This window comes from Parasteatoda tepidariorum, chromosome 3, assembly GCF_982258835.1.
Source record: "Parasteatoda tepidariorum strain Cologne lab strain chromosome 3, Ptep-v5.0, whole genome shotgun sequence".
Classification (NCBI taxonomy): domain Eukaryota; kingdom Metazoa; phylum Arthropoda; class Arachnida; order Araneae; family Theridiidae; genus Parasteatoda; species Parasteatoda tepidariorum.
The window spans coordinates 75882030-75902962 of record NC_141757.1 but is presented as its reverse complement, the minus strand read 5'-3'; the positions used below and the strand labels follow the sequence as shown (position 1 = coordinate 75902962).

The window sequence follows — 20933 nt, the reverse complement described above, 5'->3', positions numbered from 1 at the left end:
ATAAGCCACAAGAAGGAAAAATCTCGGAAACTAATAAATTGGTGCCAAACTTGTGAATAAAAGTTGTTAACTATTCGTTTCAGCTAGTTTCAATTGTTGTCGTCGTAAATTAAGGCAGAGGGGTGCGATTGTCCTTATCTTCCAGCTGCGCCATCTTTGGCCAAGAATTCGACTTCTGCCACACCCATACATCACAACCATTTATAGGGTGGACCCATTGTTACATCTATTCACTCGTACATAGATCGTAATTTTGGACTGAATCAGAGAACGATCAATCTCCAATTCAGTATCCCCAGTGGTATTGATTTGTTATCGGAACATGGGGGACTTGGTGACCAGACAAATTTAACGTGCACCAGTCACCAATTACTACACGGGATTCGAACTGCCATTCTCACAAGCATGAGCCCAGCACCCTGCTAACCAGACTATCCCGGTCAGCTAATTTCAATTTTAAAATTCATATCCGAACCATAATGAAGTTGAAGATTTTTTTTATCAACAGACTTATTTTGCCAAGAACTGCCCACTAAAGAAACAAATCAACTACTCTTCTATTTTGTCTTGGTGCATAAAAAGCCCGAAACGTGACTTATAACTGCTGCGCAATATACTTTACTCTTTTAAGTAAGTTAAGGAAATAATCGTATTTTGAGTAAGCGATTGTTAATAGTTTTTAGAAATAGTTTTTTTGCAATCAGTTCTCATCCAGAGATTTTTAATGCGTAATTTAGTAAAGCACATCATTTAGGTCCAAAGTTAGAATCGTGTAGGATCATTTAGAAACAATTTAGGATAACCACGTTTCAGAAAAGTTTAAGAACTGGTTATAAAAAGATCAAGGAAACAAAATGTTTTAACTAATTACGGTCGAAGAAAATAATTGTAAATTAAATATCCATTTAACACTTAAACAACGAGATTACTAAATTTACCGTGAAAGTAAAGAATATAAAATTTACAATAACTTTATAAAACATCTGCTACTATATTTTTTAATTTTTTCAGCACTCTGAAATACTACCAAATAGCTTTTAACTACATATTATCAAAAAGCAGCTCTTCAAGCTATTTGCAAGAAAATATAGGATAAATATGCCATATAATATTTTAATCACGAATATTCTTACTATATTCATAGATCTTTTTACAAATTTTGTTATTGCGAGTGGGATATTTAAAAACGAGTGATCATTTCCAAAAATCTTAGGATCCTACAAATTAGTAATATCCCTATTACTAATCAGATTATTAAGGTACCAATTTCAGACAACTTAGTGGCAGAACATAATTTTATTTTTATGTTTTCAAATGTCCCTATAACTGCGCTAATAAGAATTTTATATCATCAGAAAATCGTTAAATTAATTTTTTTTTGTTACAAAAATAATTTGTTCTCAAATAGAATATTTTTATTTGAGTCGATGATTAAAATTAGTGAAAATATTTTTTAGCAATAATACCATGATCAATGATAGTTTTTGCTGTTTAGTAAAAACTTTAAACCAATAAGTAAGCGAAACTATCTGTAAGTAACTTGAAATATCGAATTAAATAAAAACTCAATGCAATACTGCTAAACATAAAATAAGTGGTAAACATCAAATAAATAACATAAAATGTAAATAAGTCAATGATAACAAAAACTGACAAAAGACTCACCATTAAACTCAGTTGTCATTACATTTATCAGATAAGAATCATATCAAATAAAAAAAAATTGGAATTAAAAAATCGAACGTGGAAACCGGTGATGACGAAAACTGTGTTTTGATCGGTTTCCTTTTTCCATCCAAACGTCAACTGTCAAGTCGCTCGCTCTCATGCGTCACGTGACGACTGACTTCACAAACGCGAGCACAGCTTCTGATAAGAAAGTTGAATCGGGTCAATCTCTTTTCCTCTCTCTCAGCGCCATCAAGGAATTGTGTGGAAATTGGCGACCTATCGCTCCAAATAACGTCGCCAATTGCAAAGGAGTAGTAAAGTTTAATAAGTTTGGAAAATGAAATCCATACATGCCACAAATAAAATATAAAACTTTGGTTTTTTTTTTTAAATACTTTTTAGTATAGTCATTTAAATGTCTCTAAGGAAAAGAAAGAAAAAAAAGATGAAAAAAGGCACAAATTGTGTTGCAGAAAAAAACGAAACAAACTTTTTTTTTATCATAATTTAAAAATTATCTTATTATCATTCTTAGATACACCGAATAAACTAAGGATCATATTCCTTATCTAGAAGATTTATACTAGATAAATAGAACTTAAAAATTTGACTGCAATTTATAAGCAATTTCACTTCTAAATTCCACTTAGAATTTCCACTTCTTTATGACAGGATTAACAATAAAAATAAATAAATAACAGAAAAAAGAAAATCACATGGACTAACTTTTCATTTAATGTACAGATATTCACGAACTAAGATTCAATCTTAATTGTTCAAATGATATGAATTTAAATACGCTAATTAGCTATTGCTGTGAAATAATACTCAAGAACGCCCCTTTTTTTTTTCAATGGATTAGGATTTCAGATTCTAGATAGGCAAAAAAAATTCTGTAAATTTTAATGCCACAAAAGAATTATTTTAGAAAGCATACGAAAACATTTGAGCAATACTTTTCTATTCGGAACTGATTTTCGTATACATCTTAGGAAAACAATTGCCAACTTGATTTTTCAAAAATTAATGTGCCGATTTTATGTAAATTTTGCACATTTATTCGTGAGAATATTGGCTGTAAATTGAACAAAAGATTGAAAAAACTTGAGATTTTGTATTTTTTCCAGAGTTGAATGGAAAAAAAAACAGTAAAATAATGAAAAGTGGAGCAAATAAAATATATAACAACATTTTGAACAGTTTTATGTTTTTTAAAAACTTTTTTGATAATTTAGGCGTCTTTTATGAAAAAAAATGAAAAACATTTTGTTGTAGAAAGAAATGGGAAGAAAAAAAAATTCGAGTCTTTATTTAAAAGTTATCTTATTGTCATTCTTTAACTGAGTAAATTATATCTGATATTTTTTATCAACAAGATTAAGACTAAATAATCAGGACACTAGAAAATGGAACATGAAAACAAATGTCAAAAATTTAGAAAGAAGCGTTTATAGATTTGACTGTTCAGTTTAATAAAAAATGTCTGATCTAGATTCCACTTTTTTATGATAGGATGAACATAAAGAAATAAATGGGAGAAGAAGAAATCACTCAGAATAACCTTTGAACTAGTGAACATATTTTCACCAACTAAAATTCGATATTAAGGGTAAATCTTAAATATACTAATTATATAGTATTGATAATTAAATATGCTAATTAGTTAGTGTAAACACCCAAGAACGTTTTCCTTTGAATAATCATATTTTTTTTCAAAAGATACGTATTTCTGATCCTTAGCAGGGGTTTTTTAAACAATCACGAGTTTTGAAGGCCAAAAAAGTAAATTTTTTTAAAGTCTAATGTCATAAAAGAACTATTTTAAAAAAATGTTAATCATATAAAAACATTTAAAGAATATTCGATAAAAAATTTTCCTATCAAAGTTCTGCCATGTAGAACTAATTTTCAAAGACATCATGAAAAAAAATATCTTTGCGGACGGGATTTTTCAAAAAGGAATGCACCGTTTGTATTGAAATTTTCCACACTTATTTGAGATAATATTGACTGTATATTAAGCGAAAAAATTTAAATTTGTATTTTTGCCTGAGTTGCATAAAAAAAGAACGGTGTTAGGTAAAATTATTTGTACCAAGCATAGTAAAATAAGTTACGCTAAAAAGAAATCGTTCTTGTTATCAGCCAATTATACTCTTATAAAATTTTAATATGAAAAAATGCGCAAAATTTTGATTAGATCAGTATATTAGTTTTCAGAGATCGTGTCCACCTTCAAAAAATAGAGTTCTGAGAAAACTAATTTTCTTGTGACTGGTCAAGCCTGAAGTCAAGAATTTTTTATTCATTTCGTTATTAAAATTTCCTTCCAGTTGAATTAAAACTCTAGTAAAAATAGTCTTGATATGATGCACTGTTACAGAATTTTTTATAACTATATAAGCTGATCAAAACACGTGTAACTCCTAAAAAATCAGACTGAAAAATATTGTTTTAAATATTTTGAATTATTGTATAATTCGTATTAAATGTATACTTTAATACGGCATACTTTATAATTCAGAATTTTTAGAAAGATCGAATATTCAAACACCAACAGTCATGAAAAATAAGCGATAACTTCAATGGAGCCAAATCATCAAAACAATTTAGAATAACAGATTACGAGAACATCTAAATTGCGCCAATTCATGCTTTCTTTTTATTTAGCTTACGTTCGTAAATGTAGTTTACGACACGAGAACTATTCGACCGATTTCTATCATATTTTGCATTCATTATACATCGTTTTTTAATCAATCTTGCAACAATGCCCTTTATGTGTATAACAATGTTTATTAGAAGTAGCCTGACAAATAAAGACGCCAAAAAATATTCTTTAAAATTTTAGAAAACCAAATATTAAAAACATTTTACTTGATTTTAAAAAAGCAGACTCGACTAAATGATTATCTTTTAAATTCGTAATGCTACTTGAAAAATGTTAAAAAACAAACAAAAATTCCGGCCTAACTACAAAATTATTTTCGAAAATACATTCATAAGACATTGATTCAAGTAGCAAACATTCATTAATCAAGCTAAAAATAGAATCAGAAATTCAATGGGATCTAAGGAAATGCTCGGAGATTATCATATTTTGTTAAAGTATAAAAAATTTTATCAAGTTAAAAGAAATTAGCATATCATTTCTTCAGCCATAAATGAAAAATTATTTATCTTTTCCCTTTTATTAATAACTACACATTTTTTTAAATTTATCCTTCTCGTAAGTATTTTTCATCAGAATTAATGATACAATACTTAATGAAACCATTGGAAATTTAAGAAATCAAAAAATGATATTATATTTTCATTTAATGTTTTTTTATAACATGTCGTGAAGTACTTTATTTATAAATTCCATTTATTTATCCTTCTTTTTAACCTTTGATCAAATGATATTTGGCATAATTCGATTGTACACGTGGCAAAGATAACCTAAGCATTATTATGACTAGGGCAGTCTGTTTACACCATTTTTAGTGGTCTTACAAATTACGCTTTTTGTCGCAAATTTTAGTGACTTTTTGAAATCAAAAATAATATTTAAATTAAATATGCTTAGCTAGAATCTAACCTTTTTTTTCTAAATAACTATCAAATAAAAATCATGTTACATTTATTGCGATTCTTTGAAAATTGCACTTTCTTCATGTAACTTGATTTAGATGAAAAATACTTAAGAGCTTTTGGAAAGAAATGGAAGAATGAGTTTAATATATCATATTGCTTTAATATGGGTATGCTACTCAAAATGAGTATGTAAGTATACTAACCCCCTATTTCTTCAATAAGAGTATATTTTATGATAGGAAGGGGGTGAAATAATAATCAACAGTTCCTTCAGGCAAACAACTCGTGACAAATAGAAAAAAAATTAAAAATATATATTTATTTTGCTCTGTTCTTCTGAGTAGAAGGGAAACACGCTGCATGAATCATTATCAAAATTTCGATACTACTAAAACTGGCCCTATTGAGTAGGCCATTCCTACTTCGAGATATCCCGTTTTGCCCGACAAGCATCCAAGCAAAACAACTTGATTTAAATAACACACAGCACTAAATATAGCTCTACTCTTTCATGTAATTTATTGAATTAAACATAGCTTTCAGAAAGTGAAAATTCTCACATTAGTATTTACATTGACAAAAGAAATAAATCTTGGGGTGCATTTGTTTGACACTCTGCTAGATTCTCTGTAGAAATGACACACCATGCAGAACGTATATTAGAATCGTCGTTGAACAACTGACCCAATGTTTTAGGTTTACGACCACTAATTTTGAATCCAATCAAGACTTGTAATTTTGAACCCAATCCAGAAGACAAGGGAACTCCTGGATGCAGTATTGGGAGAAATTTGCCTTCGTGGGGGATCCTCTGATGGAATTAACCGGCATTTGCGTTACATGGAGATGAAATCCTCCAGTATTCGTATCGACATACCATCGCTAGTATTCGAATCCGGGTCACCTCATTGGAAGATGAACACTATTCCCTCTGCCATCACGCCTCATGCAGAATATATAGCAATGATAAACAGGTAGAACTCTATAAGCGGGATAACCAAAAAACTCCATTTAACCATTCCATCTCATTTGCCCAATGTAAAAATAATTTTCTAAAAAAATCTAACCTTTTTAAATTTCAGATCCGGATTTAGATTAACACTTTCAGAACCGATATGACTAAGTGTTTCCATGGATTTTAGTGAATTTAATAATTATTAAATCTTTAACCCATTAAAATACCAACCATTAAATCAAGAAATTTATATTTTAATACTTAAAATAATTAAATCTGATTCATATTCTTAGTGTTTTATATTTCAGTATATTTTAGATAATCCTTTTGAAGGTGTTATATTCAGTAGAACTGTTATAAAAAATTAAAGAGGAAAAATTATTTAGTATTATGATTTCATTCAAACATTATATGTTGTAACAAAATATCTTAGTAAATTATAAAAAAATTACAGTATTTCCTACTAATACATTGATGCTTGAGGAAAGAAATTAAAAATACTCACAGAAGAATCATATAATTTATTACTTAACAACTAAATGACACTTCGTTACCTAAAATTACAAAATATATTTTGTAACTCTCACTGTAAAAGGAAATACTTTTCGTTGGGAATAAGGAGACCTTATAATTCTGAAGTAAACTTTGACTCATTTGCTACAAGACGGCTTATTACTTTACGAATGCAAACAAACCAAATTTAATTAAGGAAATATTCCAAATACCCTGGTGAAATTTCGCAACTATAAAATTTTAACTGACAATCGATATAAAATGTAAAAGGATGGGGAGTCAATAACCTCGTTAGAAAAATATCTGATTGCAACAGTAGAATTAAGTATTAATTACATTACTTCACATATGTTGCCATTAGATTTGTTTAAAAAAATTTAAACTACTAAAAGCTCTTTTAATTAATTAATTTGATGAAATTTTATTAAATATTTAGTGGAAAATTATTTCCTTTTTTTCTTCTACTAAATTTAATTTCTCAGTTAAAAGTAAGTAATTTTGCGCGAACACTTACAAGTTAGCTTTTGATCTAAGATATTTTCTTAAAATATCATAGTAAATTTTAAAAAATTCAGACTCTTTACTAATCACAACCGTCATTTTGTAATGTGTTTGACCAACTGGAAAAGTCTGCAGTACGTTTCACTCAGCCTAATAATTTTTACGCCGACTGCAATAAGCCCACTTACTTTTAGGCTGATTAGAGAACGTGTAAACCACTTCTAAATTAGCCTAATTAGTTGTAAGCCATTTGCAATGATCCCGCGATATTAAAAGCTTACTGCGATGAGCAAATCGAAGTAATAGTTCAATAAAAAGACTTCAAAAGAAAGGAATATGTTAACATTATGCATAGCTCAAGCTTTCTATTCAAATCATCGGGCGTGGTCAAATTTTATTTCAATGAGCCTAAATAAATTCAGTGAATTTTATACTCCTTTTCTAATCACCCTAAGGACATACTGCATGATTGAAATAAGGATGAAAAGAACGGGTAGATTTGAAATTCCAAATTAGCAAGGTTCATGGTGAAGACTTTTCTAATTAGCATGGTGCATTGCAAAATGCCGTCGACAAACAGTCCGGTTTTTTCAATTAAACTATGGGGAATCCCCTTGCCATCAGGCTAACCATGGATGGCTTTCCTCTCCGAGAGCAGGTTTGTTTTAAATGCGCTTTAGTTTCATTAAAAAGTTCTCTACGCGAAGGAAGATTTCCTCTAATACCTGATCCAGTAGTTAGCTTGTCTTCTGGATTGGGCTCAAAATTTCAAGGGCTACATTGCTAGCCGTAACTATGAGAACATTGCTAGTCGTAACGTCGAACGGAGACTATGAGAGCCGTGATGACTTAGGAGGTAGAGCGATCTCCTCCTAATGAGATGACCCAAGTTTAAATGTTAGCGGTGGCTGGTTGATACTAATTCTGATCCCGGTTCGTACCGTTCATTGTGCTGACGAAAAATATTCTCAGTGATAGACGGATCATGAGTTAGAATCCTCTTTCCGTCTGGTTAATCGAGGAAGGTTTTCTTCTCCATGTAACTATATTTACACGCATATAGGGTGAACTAACCAGTGAAGGAACACTTAAGCTTCGCTTGCCTTTTAAAAAAATCATATTAATTTCAAAATTCGTAATTTTAGTTAAATGACAGTGTCAACATATTTGTTACTAATTACAAATTACGTAGAAAACTTTTTAGAGAACTTGCATAATATTGTTTTAAAGTTTTGGAGGTTCAAATAACAAGTAGTAAGAAGGCCAAGTGAAGGAACAGCTCTTACCAGTGAATGAACACCCAGTAAAGGAACACTTAATTTTGGTTATTTCTTAATGCTCTTTATGAATTTATAAGCCATACAAATATTTAAAAGCAAGCCTATTCTTGGAAAATTTTAACTTTTTTTTGTAATCATGAATTGAAAATTAAAGTGTCAACATATTAACACATACTGCTCATTCACTGGGAAATCTATGCCCAGTAAAGGAACATGTCTGTTCCCTCACTGGTTAGAAGTTGTTTTTCTTATTTTCAACATACTCTTGATGCGGAACATCACTAAAGGTACAAGAAAATTAAAATTTATCTTTTATTTTCATTAACTTCGAAAAAATCGTTTTCATCGTTTGGGGATCCAGTGAATAAACACCCCCTCATCTCAGTACTTTATTATGTTATGATGCTTAAAAAAATAAAACGTAACTTCAATAACTATATTTTGAATTCTCTTTTTCACAGTGAGAAAAATAAAACTATTACATGCAATTAATTCCACTTCAAACATATAAATGCAAACACTCACCTTATAATTTTTTCAAGGAAACAAGGTGTTGCAGAGATAATAACACATTCAAAAAATTTTACAGAGAAATCTATTTGACCAGGTAATCCAAAACATTGCTAGGTGACTTCCTTTTGTTTGGCAGTAAGCTATTGTTACCAATCAATCTAAGAAAAACTTTCAAATTTTTATTTTTAATCAATATACTCGTATATATGAAATGTTCCTTCACTGGATAGTGTTCCTTCACTGGTTGGTTTACCCTACCTTAACATAAAACAATTTAAATACACGTAAAAATATTACTAAATAGATATAAAATTAGATACTTTTAATACAAAGAGATTTCACTTGACTACTACACTGTCATTAATTTCGTCATATATACGAAAGTACACATACATTGGCCTGCATGTTTTTGACTGTATTATTTTTAATTATTAAATTTAATATTATTTTGAATACTTCATACAGATCACAGAGATACTGAGACAAAAAGAAAAAAATTTTTACGTAATAACTCTAAATTATATAATATTTTAAACTACTTACATCTTCAAGCACGTGGATTTGGCGTCATTTTTCGAAAATCACTTCTGTTTGTGTGGAATTCTACCCAAATAACTTACATGTTCTGCGATTGAAATTCCTCAAAAAAGCTTAGGAGTCGACAAATGTTTCAGTGAGCGCAGAACTATAATTTTTCTTACAGTGTGTTTTCCAAAACTAAGAAGCGGAAGTCCACATATGCATTTGAACAGAATAAAGTAATTTTTGTAGTAAGTTTCTGCGAATTTGTGGAAAAAATAAGTCTTATTTGGTAGACTTAATCATACATTTGAACTAAAGAAAAAAGGGATAGGAATAACGCTTACAACTTTTCAAGTTACAATTCGAGTTTTGTTCAACTTGCTAATTAATACGAAGAAGTAATTTTTATTAAAAAAAAACCGTTATTATATTTTCAATGTGAAAGGAAAAATGATTTTTCTTAAAAATCAAAACTCATAAGCTCATTTACATTTATTTGTTAAATAAAATAATCAAATAAAACTTTTTATTTATTTTTTATACTATAGATATCAAGAATATTAAACTTGTTCGGTTGGTGATTTTGTGCCATTTTGTGAGTTATGTGCCTGTGAATGAAAAGTATAAAAACGAAACTAACAAGGATTGTGTTTCTTTTGAACTCACAATATCTGTGAAAAATAAATTAAAAAACCAAACCTGATGATAAAACACCACAAACTAATTATGCGTGATACTTTCATATTCAGAATTGTTGCAAACTGTACTTTAGGAGGACACTGGTAGATATAGATGAGCATGAAAACACATCAGCTTTTGCGAAGATCAAAGGAAGGTATCATATTGGACTAAGGTGAATCCTCTAATGTTGTATGGTAAATGAAAAAAAGTAAAAAAAGACCCCACTACAACTTAAAATTCTAAAAACTTTTTCAATCTTGATTTTACTATTTAAGTATAAATAATAACAATGCAATTAGTAATATTATTAAAACTAATAATACTAATATAAATAATATTATAATAGTTATCAAATTCAATAATAGAATTTTTTTTATTTTGTATTTGTATGTCTTGAGCAGATGAACAAAAATGGTGAGCATTGCAAGCGCCACATTTTATTCACTAATTCCATATTGCCCATCAAAAGTGGTAAGTAACCTCGTTATACGATATTTTCTCAATCAGGTGTTAAACTCTCACAAATACATACAAATACAAGCACTTTTTAACAATATGCTAGCATTTCTTTAAAAAAAATACGAAAACATTTACCTTGAAAGAAAAGTAAATGAATCATTTTTGAAATCGTTATACAGTAAATCAAATACATTTGAAAAAAGGCACATTCATTTTTATATAATTATTTTTTTAATTACTTCAAATTTATTTTTAAAACACTTTCGCATGTTTTTATCTAATATATTTAAATATAATTTATTCGTCTCTTTAACTATTTCAGTATTAGTTTTAAATATTTAGAATGAATTAAAAATAAGTATTTGCGTTTTTTTTTTTCAATTCATAAATCCACCTAAAAAATAAGCTCCATTTTATATCAAAATTCGCAAGCATCATATCCTTTAATTTACCACGTTATTTTTAACATACTGAAAGTTCCCTGAAAACAAAAAGGAATTTATGGTTTAGTAAGTGAATTCTAAATAACTATTATTTTCATTTCATTATTTATTTACTGCTATATTCACAACATTTAAAAAAAAAATTCAGAATTTAAAATTAAAAATTAAAACTTAACACCGACACCATTTATACATCATTTCTCAAGGCTAAAGGCATTATCACATTCTTTGAATAAAATATTTCCTAGTTTTAATATAAAGGCTTAATTCGTCTTTCATCTTCATCAAAAGGGCAAAAGAAGGAACATTCATAATCCAATCTATGTCGGAAAAGACATATTAAACGAAATTCATAACGATCGCATATCTATTATCACTAATGTTGACGTTGCCATTATTATGAAACTTATTAACTCTAGTCTCGCGTGTTGCCAGTAATATATTGTAATAAGAAAAACTGAAGGAAAATGATACTATTAAACTTTTTTTTTCGTTGTCAATATTCTCTCTAGAATGAAGGTAATAAAGTAAGATTGAAAATTTACTTTATTTTTTTTTACATTCTTCTGTTGACATTTGACGAGTTTTAGTGAACGCGGTAGACGTTTTATGTCATTTATAAATCATACAGTTTGACATTAATCGTAGTCGTGACGGCTTTAACTTAAACACCGTTATTGAATGCTGTTTCAATCCTTTTTATTAATGATAACTTTATTTTACGATATTTCTACTGCGATTACTTCTGCGATATTTCTTTAGGAACTGTGTAATTTAAGTAACCAGGATATTTTAATACTTTTATACTTTTTAATACTTTAACAATAATAATTACGATTGAAATTAAAGAAAATTTGTTACAAAATTTTTTTTGGACATTTGTTTTAAAATACTTAGAACGAGAATCTTTAACTTCACATAGATCAATATCAAATATCTTATACAAAACATTAAGCATTGATTGATTCAAAAAATAAATAATTAACTAACTTTAACTCAAATCGACACAATTGCTTTTCATTATCTCATTAGGTGGCCATTTCAACTGCCTTCAACTTTTCTATCTGCATATCTAAAGGTTATCTTCCTCATGAGCAGATAATTTTTCAAAACGTTTAAACAAACAACAAATGCGAACAAAATAGTAATTAAGTAAAATAAATTTATAACTAATAATAAAACGAAAGAAAACATCAATAAAATTACTCTCATAAATTAAATTACATTCTAACTTTGAATTTTTACAGTTTTGGAAATTGTTTTCAGTATGTACCTACAAGAATGGAAATATATTATGAATTGTGTTGGAATGAAGAGACTATTTCATCTAAGTATTTCATAACGAATAAAGTAGATATATGATGAAACTACTTCTTGTACTGATCCCATTATTAGTTTTTTATAAAAAAAAATTATTCTGTTAATTCAATAAGTGCAACAGATGTAAAAGCAATAAAAAAACTTAATTACAGAGTTCAAACCAAACTCTCAATCTCTAAAACTTGCTATTTGAAACGTAAACAATTCAAGTTTGCATAACAACATTCCTATGATTACATTGTTAGATTTTAACAAAATTTTGTTGGGAGAGTTTGAAATTTATTTAAAACTTTACTTTTCCTCATCTCATATCTAATTTTTTGACGCCCAAGGCAAGTACGAAACAGCATACAATTAAATTTAAAAGACACGTGAAACTAAAACGATTTGTGGCAGTTTGTGTCTTCGATTTTCCTCTTTCATAGCATAAATACTAACGTTTCCAAAAAGACTTTGTTCAAATCAGAAGTATAATTATTTTACACGTCTTCAATATTGTATAGAATTATTATCTCTGTAATTATTTGTAATTGTAATGCTTTATACATTTATTATTATTATTATTTTTAAATTTCTTAATTAAAACATTTCGAACTATGATTAGTTATATTGATGAATTTAAATGTTGTTGTTGTAGTTCATTTACGTCGCACTAGAGCTGCACAATGGGCTATTGGCGACTGCCTGGGAAACATCTGGGCTGTCTGGGAATTCAAATTAAGAGGCCCTACCACACCCGCCCGGACTTAACTGTAAAAGAGGTGGAGATGGGAAGGGAAAATTCTAAGTATGCTTTTAATCCTCTTTATATAATTTTCACAAATAAGCTGATAATAGATATTTACTCTATATGGCTTATTTACTCTATATAATACACGTAAAATACAAAACCTCCACCCAATCACAATTTGAGATATAAAGCATACAGTATTCTCTATTACTTTTTTCTGTCAAAAATATTGTTGTTGTTGTTGTTCATTTACGTCGCACTAGAGCTACTCAATGGGCTATTGGCGACGGTCTGGGAAACATCCCTCAGGATGATCCGAAGACATGCCATCACAATTTTGATCCTCTGCAGAGGGGATGGCACCCCCGCTTCGGTAGCCCAACGACCTGATCGCGAAGTCGAGCACTTTACGGTAGAACAGCTTAAGGAGGACCAATACCGCGCACCCTCGTTCCCTATGCAGACTGATCCAAGTGGTCACCACCCGCACACTGACCGCAGCCGGTGATGCTTGACTTCGGTGAACTGCTGGGAGCCGTGTCTTAACAATCAGTCCATTGCGGGATGAATTTAAATGAATGATCATATTTTTTATAGATCAAACTATATTTAACTTACTATTCGGACAAACCCCCCTCTCCCTTATCGGGACAAATTAACAAAACTATTTCGAAATTTAAACAAAATGAGGCGAGTTACTCATTTAAGATCATCAGAGTAAATAACAGGTTTTAACTGAATTACAAGACGCAAAAAAAACTAAAGAAATAAAGAAATCGGCAAAATTTTTCTGAAACAGCTTTATCTTAGTTAATAGTGACGAGTCCAGCCATTTTCAACTTAGTCAGCAGTTTTTGCTGTTCGCCACGTCGTATGAAGGAAATCTTGAATTCCTACTTTCAAGTAGGCAGTGAATATGGCTTCAGACGAGTTTATGGGCTTTTGAGCAGGTTTATAATATTGTATTCTATATTTATTATTTTCATTCTGACTTTCATCAGCTCCTTTAATACGCACGTTAGTTAAAAGTTGAATACTTTGCATGCAGGTTGTTGGTTGTTGCATAAATTTAGCGCTTAACATGTATTTTTTTTATTATTACCAAAAAGGAAAACAAAAAAAATATTCCCTTTGGTGGTCACAAATCAGTGTTTAACCAATATAAAAGCAAACAACGGAATATGACCAATTTCAGAAGAAGACACAATAAGCATCAAAATAGAATTAATTGGATGTTGAAACTTAAAGGCTTTTCTAATCTTCTTTTCTAAACTCCAGGTTCTTTCCGTAATCACTCCTGTCTTGTTAATTAATACTCTCGCAGATTTTTACCTTGATTTTGAAAGTATTTTAGTTTTTTCTTCTGCTAAATATTCTTTGCAATCCCCAACGTGTATAATCTGTTTTAATTTTTGATAAGTATTCTAAAAAAATACATATTAAGGATTGAATTTACGCAACACTATCAACTATAGTTATAAATTTAATTAAAACACAAAATTAATTCATTAATTTGCATATGTACAGATTCACAAGTGGCCGTCTGAAATTGCTTGCAATTTTTTTCACTGTGCTTTAAAAAAATCAATACATAGTTTTTTTTGAAGGATAAGAATTAGATTACTATTTTAAAGCACTTTAAGTAAAACATAGAAGAAGTTAAAAACTCGCAATTGCTTTTTTTACATGAATATAGAACGAAGCTACATTAACGAAAAAAAATAAATCTCTTTTGTATGAGAAAAGTAGGTAATCAGTTAAGTAAATATTTTGAAGAAAACAAAAATATCTTTCGTAAAAATTGGAAGTAAATGTATTTAAACAAAACTATTAAGAGGAACAGCAGGAGCTAACTCAATTATGAGAGAATTTTCCCTTTGCCATTATTTATCCTTTTTCCGTATGGTGCACAACATGTTCCCTTAAACGAAAATATGAAATTGAAAAATTAAACACATGATTCAATTGTCTGCTTTTAGATATTAATTCTTTAACAATTAAAATAAATGTTTGTATTTTTTGGCATTTACGGATTGTTTTGTAGATTTCATTTTAATGTTTGCTAATTTTCTTTGTTTTGAGCTGGAAGTGTTGCTTATAAATATGTAAGTTAATAAATCATTACGTCCGTCAGATATGACAAAAGTTTTACTAAGATCTAAATTGAAATTTTTGAAACAGTGAAAGTTATTTGATAACCGCATTTATTTTCTCTTTTTATTAAAAATTAATGGTATAATTGTTTTTACTAAATTAATAAAGAATCGATTTATGAGTTTCATACCTTGTGACTTTGTATGACAAACGAATCATTGTGATACAGTTGAACCCCGATTATCCGCGGACAACAAAGATCGCGAATTATCAGAAAAATGTCAAAGAGGGGAATCTGAAGCTGAGGAAATACGAAAAATAATTTTAAAATGTATTCATACATGCGTATATATTTCAAACATACAACAGATGTCTACGTCTAAAGCATTGAAACAAAGAAACCATTAATGCACACATATATCATAAAAGTGTTTATACATAAAATTTTATGCATAAAAATGTTCAATTACACTTTTTTTACAAATAAAAAACCTTATTCATCTCGTACAATATAATTTTCGATCTCTTCTCTTAACTCACTGATAATCGGGACTCTATTATAATAAATAAATTTCTCTTACTACAAGAGTTATTCTGCTTTGTAATGATGATGCTTAATATCAATCATTTTTTAAATAATATAAGATAAACATTCAAATAATTCTGAACATTATTTTGAAAACCCTGCGAAAGCCCAAATTCATACTTCGTAAAATGTACGTAGTTTTATAAAATAAAAATGTAAGGAGCCGCATCTAAAGTGAAGCGTAGGTTTAAGTATCAAAATATAAAACTGAAAATTAAAAGAGTTAATAAATGTTAATTATGTAGTTAGTCTTTTCATATAACCATAACATGAACTATTTAATTTTATTCATTTCCACAGCGTTAACAAAAATTTTAATAGTTCATTTTTATTGCCATTCCCAGTCACAAAAAATAACAATTTAGCTTATCTTCAAAACATTAATTTGCATTTCAATTTATTTTACAGACGGAAAGCATGAAAATATTTAAATTCGTTAAATTCTTCATGAACTAATGTACTTAAGAAACGTAGAAAGTCTGCTAAATCTATTCATTTGAAGAAAAAAACATGAATATATCTCTTGTATATTTTAAAAGAATTTTATCACTCTTTTAATATTTATTGATAAAAAAAATAAATTATCTGAATAAATTGTTCTTCAAAGCTATGTAATAAACAAAAAGAAATACAAACTATCATGACTAAAAAGCAAAAAGGAACTGTTCTCAAATACCTTCTCGCAATTTTAAAGTATAATTTAATTATCAATGCCAAAGAGAATGATCGCGATTTTTAAAAATGAGATCAAGCATTTCAAAATCTCAAAAAAAATCACATTTTGATACAAAAAAAGATAATTTTGAATATATTTCTTCTGAAAATTACTATTTTTCTTTATTTACATTTTTTGCCTTAATTAAACGTTTCTTCTTTACATAATTAGGCCTAGAGTTTTTATAATTTCAGTGTCCATACAATAAAACAAACTTTCTAAAGCCTATATTATCTTATCGGTAGATAATTTGATGTTTTGCTCTTCAGAAAAGTGCGTTGGCACAACGAATTTCGCTTATCTAATTGCAATTTACATCACCTGCCGATGATCAAACAGATCGCATACCTCTCCGGTGGATTCAGGTGCAAATTAATATGAAATTCCAATAACTCGGATATTATTGAACAGGTGATTTATATTTTAAATTAAATGTGAAGTCGTAATCGTTGTGTACAAACTAAAACTGATTATGGGTTATAATAAATTTTATAACAATAATATAAAATCAGTGTGTTTTAGATTTATAAAGAAACAGGCAATTCAATTTTATAGTTAAGGAAGTACGAATATAAAAAGCGTTTAGTCACATGTCTGAAATCTGTAACGCTTTTAGTTTACATGTATTCACTGAGTTTGATTTGAAAGAAAAAATTTTTAGCCTTAAGTTTTTTTTTATGTTTTAAATTATACGATTAAATTTCTTTTAATATTAAAAATTGAGTTTTTTTTAAAACTTTTTAAGTGATCGGATTAGGTTATGATGATGATCAATGCCTGTACAAAAGAAATTACCTTTATCTATACAAAATTGCCTATTACCTATACAAAAACAAATTACTCAATTTTTACTGTTAGTGAATAAAAATTTTTGGTTTCGCAACTTTTTAATTGTTCACAGGCGAATATTTGTCTACAATTATTTAAATTTCTTTCGAAGATAATTTTAAGAGTGTTAACAACGTTCTAAAACACTAACACAAAACCCCTATAGAAGTTTTGATGTATAGTTTCCACCATTTTTAAGTGTTGAGGTATATAAATTAAACTAATTTTTAAATACAGAAAAGTAGTTATCAGGTAAAGAATTGTATAAAATTGATAAATTAACACTTGATAGAAAGAACTAGTAAGATTATATTGATAAGATTGTGTTTGTTTTTGAAATGAAATGTTTTGGTAATGAAGCCATACATTTATTCTAATGCGCATGAAAATGTGTCATCAACAGATAAACAAAAAAAAATTATTAAAAAATAATGAAAAATTTGACTACGCAAAGTAAAATATTTTAATTTATCTCAATAACAAAAATAGAAGCAACTATAGACCAAAACTTTTAGCAGATTTAGTTTTCATTACATGGCAGTAGTTAAAATTTTATTTTAAATACTACCTTAATTGCTTGAATTGTCACTGTTTCCAGTGCTTTAATTTTCTCAACACTTTTTTGCAGCAAAATAACTTGGGCATTCAATGGGCCAATACTCATTAATCTTGGTTCAGTAAGGGTAAAAAGAGTCGATATTTTCCAATATTGGCCATTTATAAAAATAGGAGATTAACCTAATATTTTATATCCGCTGTTCAGTTAATATTGATCCGACATAGAATTGTCCCTTTTACCCGAAATTTTACAGCCACTTTTCAATTGCCCAATATTAAAGGCCATTCTAGTACCAATATTAAAAACATCTAGGCATCCCAATATTGGTCCTTCGATGAATGTTTAAATAGGATCTACATTTATCCAATTTTGAGCCTAATTGGGGCCAAGGTAGAATTTTTGCTGGGGATAATTCGGATTGGATAAAATTGCTTTTAAAATATAAATTGTAAGTTAAAAATATGACACGTACATAATATTTTTTTCTTTTACGTGCGTACGATAAAATAAGCTTTGGTAAACATTCAAAAGGGATTTTCTTCAATAAAAAAGTATTTATGCTTGTAAAAAGAACTTTTTTTTAATTTTGCTTCTTTACAAAAAATTTAATAAAACGTATTTTTACTAGTAGGGTTGCCATTTGACCTAGGGAGTTAATTACATTTTAATTTATTTCATTTTTCATAATGCTTTTTTAAGTACCTGTTATGGTAACTTTATAGGTTGAAAATTAATTTATTTTGCAATGCTATGCTTTTAAATAGGTCAGCTATAATTCTTTTTTTGTCTTGATAACATTCCTTGTACTAATGAAGCTGGAATTTCGCTAAAATTTCAGGTTATCTTATTCTGTAATTCTTTCAGTTGGTTCTTCAATTTCTTTGACGATTTACATAAAAGTATTCTTACCTCAACAAATAAAATGCCCTCTTTTTTTTCCTCTTCTTTTTCTTTCTTCCTAACTAACATGAACTTTCTGTTCATTTTCTGAATTCTCAGATTCCTCATCTATTACCTTCTTTTCTTCAGAACAAAATTCCTTCTCATCCTGTTAACTGTATATAGGACAGGAAAATTCCTTTCTGCTGAATGAGCATGTCTTTGTCTTCACCGAAAAATAAAAATAAAATGAGGGCAGATTAAAACCTTTAGGTGTGTTTAAGCACAACACATAAATTTCCCTATGTTTTATGTATGGTTTCATACTAAATATTTCAGATGGTTAACTTTTAAGCATTGTACTTAGTTAATCAATAAGTTATATCTAGTGGTATGAAAAACGGGGAAAAATGCAAAATATCTTAACTTATAAGCATTAACTTGCAAACATTGTACTTTGTTAATCGGTAAGTAATTGTATCGGTAATTAATCGATAAGTCATATCCAGTGCACAGTGGGCCAGCTTCCAAGGCTTCGTGGCAAAAATTAGTATTTCGATGAAATTTGTTTCAAAATTTGGGGGGTTTTATTTAGGGGTTTTTATGTGCAGGTAAATTGAATTCATAGTTGAAATTTTGAAATACACTAAAAATACCAAAAAACAAAAACAAAATGTCGTCTGAAATATGGTGAGCAAAAATAAAAAAAAATATTATAATATGCTTAAATAATTAAATATAGCAATGAAAATACAATAATTTTCGTAATTTTATATTAAAAATGAAAAACAAATTATGTTTCCGAAGTAATTACAAAATAATGCGAATTAATTACAAAATAATGCGAAAACATGAAAAAAAGCATAATTTTTGTTGTTCGGCATATTTAGTCCATCTTTGCAATACGGCAAAATGGGGCAGGGTTTTTCGAAAGAAGAAACATCAATAACAAAAAAAAGTTTAGCTAATTACCTCGTGGAACCTTTTGGAACTAAGTTTCGAAAGTCATTCAAACATTGTAAAATGTCAAATGATAAGATATAAACTATAAGTTTGTCAAGAGTATTAACTAATCCAACAAATTGAAAAAGTTTTACTATAATTTCAGACTAATTAGTCTGATAAAAATGCAACAGTAAAGTGAAATTCCTGTATATATTTCTGAAATATAAATTCAAAAGTTACATTAAAAAAAATTTCACATATTTTGCACTACATTGTACTCTCGTCGGTCCAAAAAGTAAATTTTAACGTTTGGAATGATTATGAATATTTAATTCGAGCGATATTAAAACTGCCAAAACATATTTTAGTTGAAAATGTAATTTTGACTTTTGGTCAAAGATCATGGTCTTCTGACCCACAGTGCAGTGGTATGAAAGAAATGGAAAAATGGAAAACCTTATAAATTATAAGCAATATAGTTTGTACAGGATGAAATGTTAACATCTTTTAGTTTTCAAGGAAACTCTTCCGGATTTATAGGGAATATTTTCCAAAATATCCGCTGTTAAGAGAAAATTTCATCAAATTTCCGTAAAATTAAACATTTATAAGACGTTTACTTGTTAACCTTGCTTTTCTTAAGCAATATTATTTTCCTTTAACTCTTTATGCTTTAAAAATGGTCGTGCTTTCCTAAAAAAAAATTATTATTTTTATTTCATTAACTTTATTTTTTATGCATTATTGAATTTTCCTTTTATTGTTAAACAGTTTAATTCTATTTTTTTCTTAGACCTATCATGTTATTCTAAACAATAATTTTTGTATAGTGGCAGATAAAGCATTTTAGACTTTAAAATATGTAACGAAAAATATAGTTTTAGTTTTTCATCTAATCTCACTCTTGACAATCAATGTTCTTAATGTTGCTTTTTTGTCCGCATGACTGTTACTTAATCTATGTTTCTAATGAATTTGTTTTAAGTATTTATTAGAAATTTGTGCTCCCTCTTTCTTTTTTCCAAAAATGTTTTAATTAAAACATGTTTTCTAAAATTATAGTTTCTGTTCCATTTATAAATTATTACCTATTTTTTGTTATTATTTATTTTGTTACCTATTACAGTTAATTTTTATCATTGTACTTATGAAAAATTAATTTA

General features: G+C 28.4%; 1 protein-coding gene across 3 annotated transcripts in view; it reads right to left on the bottom strand.

Moving 5' to 3' along the window:
* The window catches only part of LOC107448732 (calcium/calmodulin-dependent protein kinase kinase 2), a 154866-nt gene extending 135833 nt beyond the window's left edge, over positions 1-19033 (bottom strand). The window contains exon 1 of one of the 3 annotated variants that reach the window (XM_071181596.2): positions 18856-19033. The gene's annotated coding sequence lies outside the window, so the exon portion shown is untranslated. Of the gene's footprint in view, positions 1-1665; positions 1889-18855 lie in introns of those variants that run through there. The other 2 variants (XM_043044982.3, XM_043044998.3) reach the window with 2 other exon arrangements.
* Between the last annotated feature and the right edge of the window lie 1900 nt (positions 19034-20933).